The 9,218-nt window shown below is 46.3% G+C and overlaps 1 long non-coding RNA gene across 6 annotated transcripts in view; it reads right to left on the reverse strand.

Moving 5' to 3' along the window:
* LOC111821160 (uncharacterized) overlaps positions 1-9,218 on the reverse strand; it is a 52,338-nt gene that overhangs the window by 33,329 nt on the left and 9,791 nt on the right. For all 6 annotated transcript variants that reach the window (XR_002824624.1, XR_002824623.1, XR_002824622.1 and 3 more), the window contains exon 2: positions 8,689-8,864. This is a non-coding gene — a long non-coding RNA (uncharacterized LOC111821160). The remainder of the gene's footprint in view (positions 1-8,688; positions 8,865-9,218) is intronic.

The following is a 9,218-nucleotide window of genomic DNA, read 5'->3' on the forward strand; positions in this document are numbered from 1 at the left end:
TGTACATATATGTATGTATATGTACATATATGTATGTATATGTACAAACATATATGTATGTATATGTACAAACATATATGTATGTATATATACATATATGTATGTATATGTATATATACATATATGAATTTAAATATATACAAATGTATATTCCAAGCAAATAATCTGAAAGGAAAACACATCTCCTAATATCCCAAAGCAGTAAACCCCATTTAGAAAGCCTAGAGAGTTCCTGGTTTTTCCTTGGTGTTTTTTAGTTCGGAAAAGGCGGAGGGAGAGGCACTGGGGGAGGCGTGTTTAGCATTTGTGGAGCCACATTGCCATCAAGCGGACGATTTTTGAGCTGGGTCTCGAGCGTCTCTAGCTGTATCTTGTTAGAAGGTCTGTGATATGAGGAAGGAGGGGTTGGGGGCACTCATAGGGCTCCAGAGCCTGACCAGGCCATCTCTGGGGGTGGGGTGTCTCCGGGGGTGGGGTGTGTGTGTGTGTGTGTGTGTGTGTGGGGGGTGTGTGTGTGTGTGTGTGAGTGAGTGTGTGTGTGTGTGTGTGAGTGAGTGAGTGAGTGAGTAAGGGAAAGCAGCAGGGCATTGCTCTGTGACAAAGGAGCCCTAGACTGCCAGGCCTGCCTCGCTCAGGGAACTGAGGGGCGTGGCCTCGGTGGCCGCCAAGTTTCGGAGAATCCGGAAATGTGGTATTCCTCCCTAAGTCTGAATGCCAAAAGAAAATGTCCTCAAGGGGGAAAAGAAAATGTCTCCGGAATTTGGCAAGGTGAAGACCTGAAATGAACAATCCTAGAATATCTCCATCTTGAGATCGACAAGTTAAATCAGTTTCTCTTTGTGTGGATGAAATGTGAGAAGGACCTTGTTTCTTCCTGGCTTGGTTTCCTTGTTCAGCCAACTCATTAACATGCATTCTTTCAGAAGTCAAACATTTCCACTAGTCTCCTAAAGAAACAGTACAGCCACAGTCTGCATTTCTACAGAACAAGCCCAAACCTCTAGGTTTCCATTTTACACATACAGACATGATCTATGACAATACTAGTCTGGTCATTATTACTACTGAGCTGAAACTAGAGCACCCCCCATACCCAGAGAAGTAGACCAGCTTCTCTCCCATGTATCTATGCTCCCACGGAAGTGTACACTGTTGGCATTGGAGTCTATAATTCGTGTTTAGAGTTTGGATCACTTTGTAAACTCTCTTGAAAGCTGAGCCGTACACATGGAAAAATTAAATCTATTTCCCACTATAAGGAGGGTTCGGAGAAAGGGTGGAAGGGAGAGGAAGAGGCTTGGTAGTGGTAGTAATAGATGTTTTCTTTGAAGGGGTTGAGGCTCTATCCACAGTGGCACATGGATGGCAGGTAAAGACAAAACAATACTGTATGTGTGTATGTATGCATAGAGCTGTGAGTGTTTAAGGCAGCCAATCCTTCTTCATGTAGAGCTTTACAGTAGAGACTGAAAAAAAAAAAAAAAAAAACTCTCAGTGGTCATCTGCCTGTGTGGCATCATTGTGGATTCCTTCTGACCAATGGATCTCCAATCTGGGGCACCAACCGGGCAATAACTAACGGAGTCCCATGGAGGCCAGCCAAGGCATAAACCTCACTGTCTTCTTACATGCCACAAAAAAACCCTCAAAAACCAAAAAATAAAAAACCCATTGCCATCCAGTAGATTCCAACTCAGCAATCCTATAGGACAGAGTAGGACTGCCCCATAGGGTTTTCAAGGTTGTAATCTTTACAGAAGCAGACTGCCCACATCTCTCACCCACAGAGCAGCTGCTGGGTTTGAACTGCCAACATTTTGGTTATCGGCCAAGTATGCCTCCAGGTTCCTTCTTACCTGCCACAGCCACTGTTAATTATTTCTGATGCCAAAATGGCCTACTCTCCTTGGGGTAGACTCCTGAGTCCTTGACCTGGATAAGGTAGCCTATAAGTCCAGAAAAACCAATGAGGCAATGAAAAGCGAGAAATCAAGATATTTATCTTCAGTCAAGCCACGAGTGAATTTCCTGTAAAAGCTAAAATCCTACCCAAGAAGACCTGTATACCTACACCTATGACCAAAAGAATGGGTACCGGTTAACATGAAATTCTGAGACAAAGGAGTCTTATAGAAAGAGATTAGCAATAGATAAACATGCATGTATACATATACTTATAAACCAAAAAAAAAAAACCAAACCCATTGCCATCAAGTCGATTCCCACTAATACTGACCCTATAGTGATGTTTATATATGCATACAGTCACATGCATACCCACACACACATATTCTAAGCAAAAACTCAGAAAAAAAGGGAAAATATTTTTCCCAATACCCCAACGTAGTGAACCCTACTTGGAACACTTGGAAGGTCTGGAAGGCTCTTGAGCTTATCTTGTCATTTTTTAATGAAGAAAAGGTGGAGGGAGAGGCCACCGAGAAGAGGTGTTTGGCATTTGTGGAGCAACACTGCCATCAAACACAAGCTTTTTGAGCATTGTTTTGAGCCCTGCTCACTGTATCTCCTGGATGTGTATACCATAAAGTCCATTCCAACTCATAGTGACTCTGTAGGACAGAGTAGAACTGCTACATAGGGTTTCCTAGGCTGAAATTTTATGGGAGCAGATCTCCAGGTTTTTTCTCTTGCTGAGCAACTCATCATGTTCAACAGAGGACCTTTAGGTTATCAGCCAAGTGCTTAACCATTTCACTACCAGGGCTCCTTATCTCCCGGATAGGTCCTGTGATATGAGGAGAGGTGGGCTGGGGGTACGCCATCATGGTCTTTCACTGGGGTTCACTGCAGCCAAGGAGGCTCCTGTGGCCCTGGCTGCAGAAAGGTTGACCCACCTCCTGCTCCTGGTTCCAGGGGTATGAAGCAAATTGCCCAGAGCCTAGTGCTGTGGTGACTTCCCAGAGGCTTGCATTAGTCCCACCCAGACATGGCGGCCATGGCAGCCACCAAGGGCTAAGGTTTGGCTTCCTGTACCCAACATGCTTGGCACCGTGGCTGTCTACATCATCCTGGCACACCTCCCCAACTTCTAGGATAGGCTCCTGCCTCGGACAACACTTGCCCCGTGACTCGGAGCTGTTGACATGCGCGACCCTGCGTTTAGTTATGCCTAGGATCCTGACTTCCTCTAAGCCCAGGCCTCCCCAGGAAACAATGGTTCGTCCATCGAGTTCGGGAACAGCTTCCACTTGATGGCAGTATTGCACCAGAAATACAGGTGCTCTCTTTCTCCAGTACCTCCCCCTCTGCCCTTTGGTATTGAAAAAAAAATGGCAACCGGTATCCAACTTCCTAAAGCACAGTGCCTCACCGTCTTCTCCACTTTCTGGGCTCCAGCTCCCTTAGTCTGTGCTCAGTCTCACAAGCCCTTACCTCTGTAAGGAGGTGTAAATTTTCCTTAATTCTAGACTAGGAGTAACTCCTCCCCACCCAGGTGTCCTGTGGGTGGACCGACTTAATGCCATCATATCTGCATCCTTAGCGCTCCAGCTTAACTGAGATCTCAAGCAGCCACCCAGTGCCCAACTGCCCACCAGGAACATTCCAACTTGAGCTTTCTTACACCTTTCTGAAAAGCCAGTCTGATATGAATTTCAACTTTGTTCCTGTTTTGGAAAGTCTGAGAAACTGATTGCCATTGTAGTCGATTCCGACTCATAGAGACCCTAGAAGAGAGAATAGAACTGGCCCATAGGGTTTCCAAGGAGCAGATGGTGGATTCAAACTTGTAATCTTTTGGTTAGCAGCCGAGCTCTTAACCACTGCACCACCAGGTCTCCTATCTCTTGGATAGGTCCTGTGATGTGAGGAGGGGTGGGGTGGGTTGGGGGCATGGCATGGTCTTTCACTGGGGTTTCCAGCAGCCAAGGAAGGCTCCTGTGGCCCTGGGCCCGGAAAGGTTGATCCACCTTCTGCTCTTAGGGCCAGGGGTATGAGGCAAATTGCTTACACCCTAGTGCTTTGGTGCCTTCCCAGGGTCTTGCACTAGTCTCACCCAGATGTGGCGGCCACCATGGGCTAAACCTTGGCTTCCTGTGCCCGATATGACTGGCACCATGGCTGTCCACGTTGTCCTGGCATACCCCCCGAGCTTCTTGGGTAGGCTCCTGTCGTGGACATCACTTGCCCCGTGACTCAGGGAGCTCTGGACGTGCACAACCCTGTGTTTGGTTATGCCTAGGATCCTGACTTCCTCTAATCCCAGGACTCCCCAATAAACAATAGTGGGTCCGTTGGCTTTGGCAACCATTTCCGCTTGATGGCAATATTGCACTAGAAATACCTGAGCATTCTCCCCGCCCCCCAACTCCACTCTTTGCTTTGGGGGTGTGGAAGAGAACTACCAACCAATGTTCGCAGCCTCTCTAAAGCAGGGCACATCACCATCTTGTCCATGTTTGGGGCTCCAGCTCCCATATCTTGTGCTCAGTCTCACAAGCCCTTGCCTCTGTAAGGGGGTATAAGTTTTACTTAATTCCAGACTAGGAGAAACTCCTCCCCACCCAGGAGTCCTATAGGTGGACAGATCTAATGCCATCCATATCTGCATCCTTAATACTCCAGCTTAACTGAGACCTCAAGAAACGGACTGCATCACTTCACAGAGTTCCAGCCACCCAGCGCCTGAGTGCCCACCAGGAACATTCCACTTTGAGCTTTCTTACACCTTTCTGAAAAGCCAATTTGATATGAATTTCAACTTTGTTCCTGTTTTGGGAAGTACACACCTTCAATTCATGGATGCTGCCAAGAATCAGATCGTAGAGAACCAGATGCTCTGAAATATAAACATATCTTCCTGATAATCGCTTTTTCTTTGGGAAGCACAATCCTCAAGTTGACTTGTATAGTCACTGATCTTCCCTGCTCCTCCATGCTTGTGTGACTACGGGAGAACATATGGGAATGTATTCCCAAGTCTGTTTCCTCCACCACAAATGGAATACCCGACCTTCAGGGGATCATCAACTCCTTTGACTCATTTGTAAATATGAAGGAGCTCCTTCTCATATGGCCTTATAGATATCAACCACACTGTGTAACAAGAGTACTCACTGTAGGACGTGGACCTGTGATAATTCACCCAACTACTTACCCAAGGATTGACTTGTACAATAGAAAATATATCTATACACACACTCAAACTATCAGAACTGTAAAGTTATGTTGTTGTTGTTAGGTGCCATCAAGTAGATTCAGACTCATAGCAACCCTATGTACAACAGAACAAAACACTGCCCAGGCCTGCACCATCCTCACAATCATTGTTATGTTTGAGCCCATTGTGTGGTACCCCACTATAAGGAAAGTTAGGATGAGGGGTGGAAGGAGAGAGAGGACCAGGATTGGAAGTGGTCCTAATACAATGATAAAGTATATGTTTTGTTTGAATGGGATGCCCAGGACCCTGACTTTCTCTAATCCCAGGTCTCCTCAGGAGGCAATAATGGTGGTTCCACGGTCTTCAGAAACAATATCCACTTGACGGCAGTATTGCACCACAAATACCTGTGTGCGCCTCCTGCCATGCCCTCACACTCCGCCCTTTGCTGTTGAAAAAAAACACCAACCAGCCTCCACTTCCCTAAAGTATCCTGCCTGGCGAACCTCTTCACTTTTGGGGCTCCAACCCTATATCTTGGGCTGAGTCTCAAGCCCTTGCCTCTACAAGGGGGCGTTAGGTTTCCTTCCTTCCTGAGGAGGAGTAATAACTCCTTACCCAGGCGCCCTGTTGGTGTACAGAATTAAAGCCATCCAAGTCTGTATCCTTAGCACCCCAGCTTAGCGGATATCTCAAGAGACAGATTGCGTTCCTGCACAGAGTTCCAGCCACCCAGCGCCCCACTTTCACTGGGGAACATCCTTACACCTATCTGAAAAGCCAGTTTGATAAGGATTTCACCTTTGTTCCCCTTTTGCAAACTTGTTGTTATGTTGTTAGTTGCCAATGAGTCAAATCAGACTCACAGAGACCCTTGTACAACAGAAGGAAACACTGCCTGGTCCTGTGCCATCCTCACAAAGGTTGCTATGCTTGAGCCCATCATTGCAGCCACTGTGTCAATCCATCTCATTGAGGGACTTCCTCTTTTTTGTTGACTCTCTACCAAGCATGATGTCTTTCTCCAGGGACTGGTCCCTCTTGATAACATGTCCAAAGTACATGAGACAAGTCTTGCCATCCTCGCTTCCAAAGAGCATTCTGGCTGTACTTCTTCTAAGACAGATTTGTTCATATACCAGGTCACTGCTCAATTGCCTTCCCAGACATGCACTAATCCTGCCCAGACATGGTGGCCATCAAGGGCTGAGCAGTGGCTCCCTGTATCATAAATGCCAGGCACCATGGCTGGCTGTCTCAATCTGACCCACCTCTCCAGCTTCTTGGGTAGGCTCCCACCCTTGTCCCATGACTCAGGGAGCTCTGGGCATGTGGTACCCCAGTATAAGGAAAATTGTGATGAGGGATGAAAGGAAAGAGAGGACCAGGATTGGAAGTGGTCCTAATACAATGGTAATGTATATATTTTCCTTGAATGGGATGCCTAGACTTCCTCTAATCCTAGGCCTCTCCAGGAAGCAACAATGATAGAGCCATGGTCTTCGGAAACAATATCCACTTGATGGCAGTATTGCACCACAAATACCTGTTTGGTCTTTCTGCAGGCCCTCATACTCCGCCCTTCGCCATTAGAAAAAATGTCAACCAGTCTCCAGCTTCTCTAAAGTAAGGTGCTTTGCCATCTTCTTCACTTTTGGGGCTCTAACCCCTTATCTTTTGCCCAGTCTCTCAAGTCCTTTCCTCTATAGGGGGGCGTTAGGTATCCTTCCTTCCTGATGAGGAGGAATAACTCCTCATCTAGTCGCCCCGTGGGTGGACAGAGTTAAAGCCATCCAAGTCTGTATCCTTAGCGCTCCAGCTTGGCGGATATCTCAAGAGACAGATTGCGTTCCTGCACAGAGTTCTAGCCACCCAGAGCCCCACTTCCAGTGGGGCGCATTCCAACTTGACTGTCTTACACCTATCTGAAAAGCCAGTTTGATATGAATTTCACCTTTGTTTCTCTTTTGCAAGCTTGTCGTTAGGTGCTGTCTAGTTGCTTCTGACTCATAGCGACCCTATGCGCAACAGAACAAAACATTGTCCGGTCCTTCGCCATCCTCACAATTGTTATGCTAGAGTCCACTGTTGCAGCCACTGTGTCAATCCATCTCGTTGAGGGTCTTCCCATGATGTCCTTCTCCAGGGACTGGTCCCTTCAGATAACATGTCCAAAGAATGTGAGACAAAATCTCGCCATCCTTGTTTCTAAGTATTCTGGCTGTACTTCTTCCAAGACAGATCTGTTCATACATCAGCCCAGTGATGAGGTACCTTCTCAGAAGGTTGCAGTAGTCCCACCCAGACATGGTGGCCACCAAGGGCTGAGCCTTGGTTTCCTGTATCCTGGTGCCTGGCACCATAGCTGTCTGTCTTGTCTGGGCCCACCTCCCTAGCTTCTTGCATAGGCTCCCACCTTAGGCCACACTTGTCCCATGACGCAGGGAGCTCTAGACATGTGGTACACAAAAAAAGGAAGGTTGGGATGAGGGGTAAAAGGAGAGAGGATCAGGATTGGAAGTTGTCCTAATACAATGGTAATGTATATATTTTCTTTGAATGGGATGCCTAGGACCCTGACTTCCTCTAGTCCCAGGCCTCTCAAGGAAGCAACAACAGTGTATACCTTGGCTTTGGAGACAATATCTGCTTGATGGCAGTATAACACCAGAAATACCTGTGCACTCGTCACCCAGGTCCTTACACTCCGCCTTTTGCTATTGAAAAAACGCCAACCAGTCTCCAGTTTCCCAAAAGTATGGTGCCTCAGGATCTTCTCCACTTTGGGGGCTCCAACCCTAAATCTTGTGCCAAGTCTCTCAAGCCCTTGCCTCTATGGGGGGGGCAGTTAGGTTTCCTTCCTTCCTGAGGAGGAGGAATGACTCCCCACCCAGGCACCCTGTGGGTGGACAGACTTAAAGCCTTCCAAGTCTGTATCCTTAGCACTCCAGCTTGGCTGAGTCCACAAGAAATAGACTGCATTCCTCCTCAGAGTTCACCCACCCAGCGTCCCACTGATTAGCAGGGAACATTCCAACTTGAGCTTTCTTACACGTCACTGAAAAGCCAGTTTGATATGAATTTCAACTATGTTCCTCTTTTGGAAAATACACACCTACAATTCATGGATGCTGCCAAGAATCAGATCTTAGAGAATCAGATCCCCTGAAATATAATAATATCAAAAACCCATTGCCATTGTTGTAGAGTCAATTCTGACTCATAGCGACCCTATACGAAGAGTAGAACTGCCCCATATGTTTACAAAGATTGTAATCTTTATGGAAGCTGACTGCCACATCTTTGTCCCATGTAGTGGCTGGAACCAACAACCTTTTGGTTCGTAGCTGAGCACTTTAACCACTGCACCACCATGGCTCCTCAAGATCTTTTCTACCATGTTGGAATAACACTCAGTCCTACACCGATGTCGCCATGCCATACATCTACAGTGGGAGTCTCTCCTTGAAAAGGTTTTCTCAACTTCATTTTTATAAGATGATAAACTTCACTGTCATACACAACTTGTTTTTGAAAGGAGAATGAGTAGAAAACAGTGTACTCACCCAAAACACCACAGCCTAGAGGTGACCAGTGTTCTTTGTCCTGTTTTTCTTTTCTAGTCTGTTTCCTCTGCACCAAGAGGCCCAAATATACTTGACTTCATTTGGGATTGCCAGAGTGATGGTGAAATGATGTCCGTGTACACCCAAACCAGTAGACACACATATTATTTGCTCACCTGAAAATAGATATAGATTTGTTTTTTTTATTTTAATGGTATTAGATGACATAAAGAAAAACAACAATTAATAAATCGTGATATGAATTTCAACTCTGTTCCTCTTTTGCAAATTACACACATATAAATCAGGGTGTTGGAAAGAATCGGATCTCCTGTGAAATCTGAAACTACTTGCCCTGGAAATCTCTTTTCTGTGGGAAGCACAATGTTCACTTTGACCTGATAACCACAGATCTCTTTCCTCCTCCACTCTGTGCATTTGTGAATGTGCCAGAACACAGATGAACATATTCACCAGCCTGTTTCCTCCACCACAACTGGAATACCAGACCTTCCACAGATCATCAGGTC

The sequence above is a fragment of the Trichechus manatus genome, unplaced genomic scaffold (genome assembly GCF_000243295.1).
Source record: "Trichechus manatus latirostris isolate Lorelei unplaced genomic scaffold, TriManLat1.0 scaffold00068, whole genome shotgun sequence".
NCBI classification, from domain to species: Eukaryota; Metazoa; Chordata; class Mammalia; order Sirenia; family Trichechidae; genus Trichechus; species Trichechus manatus.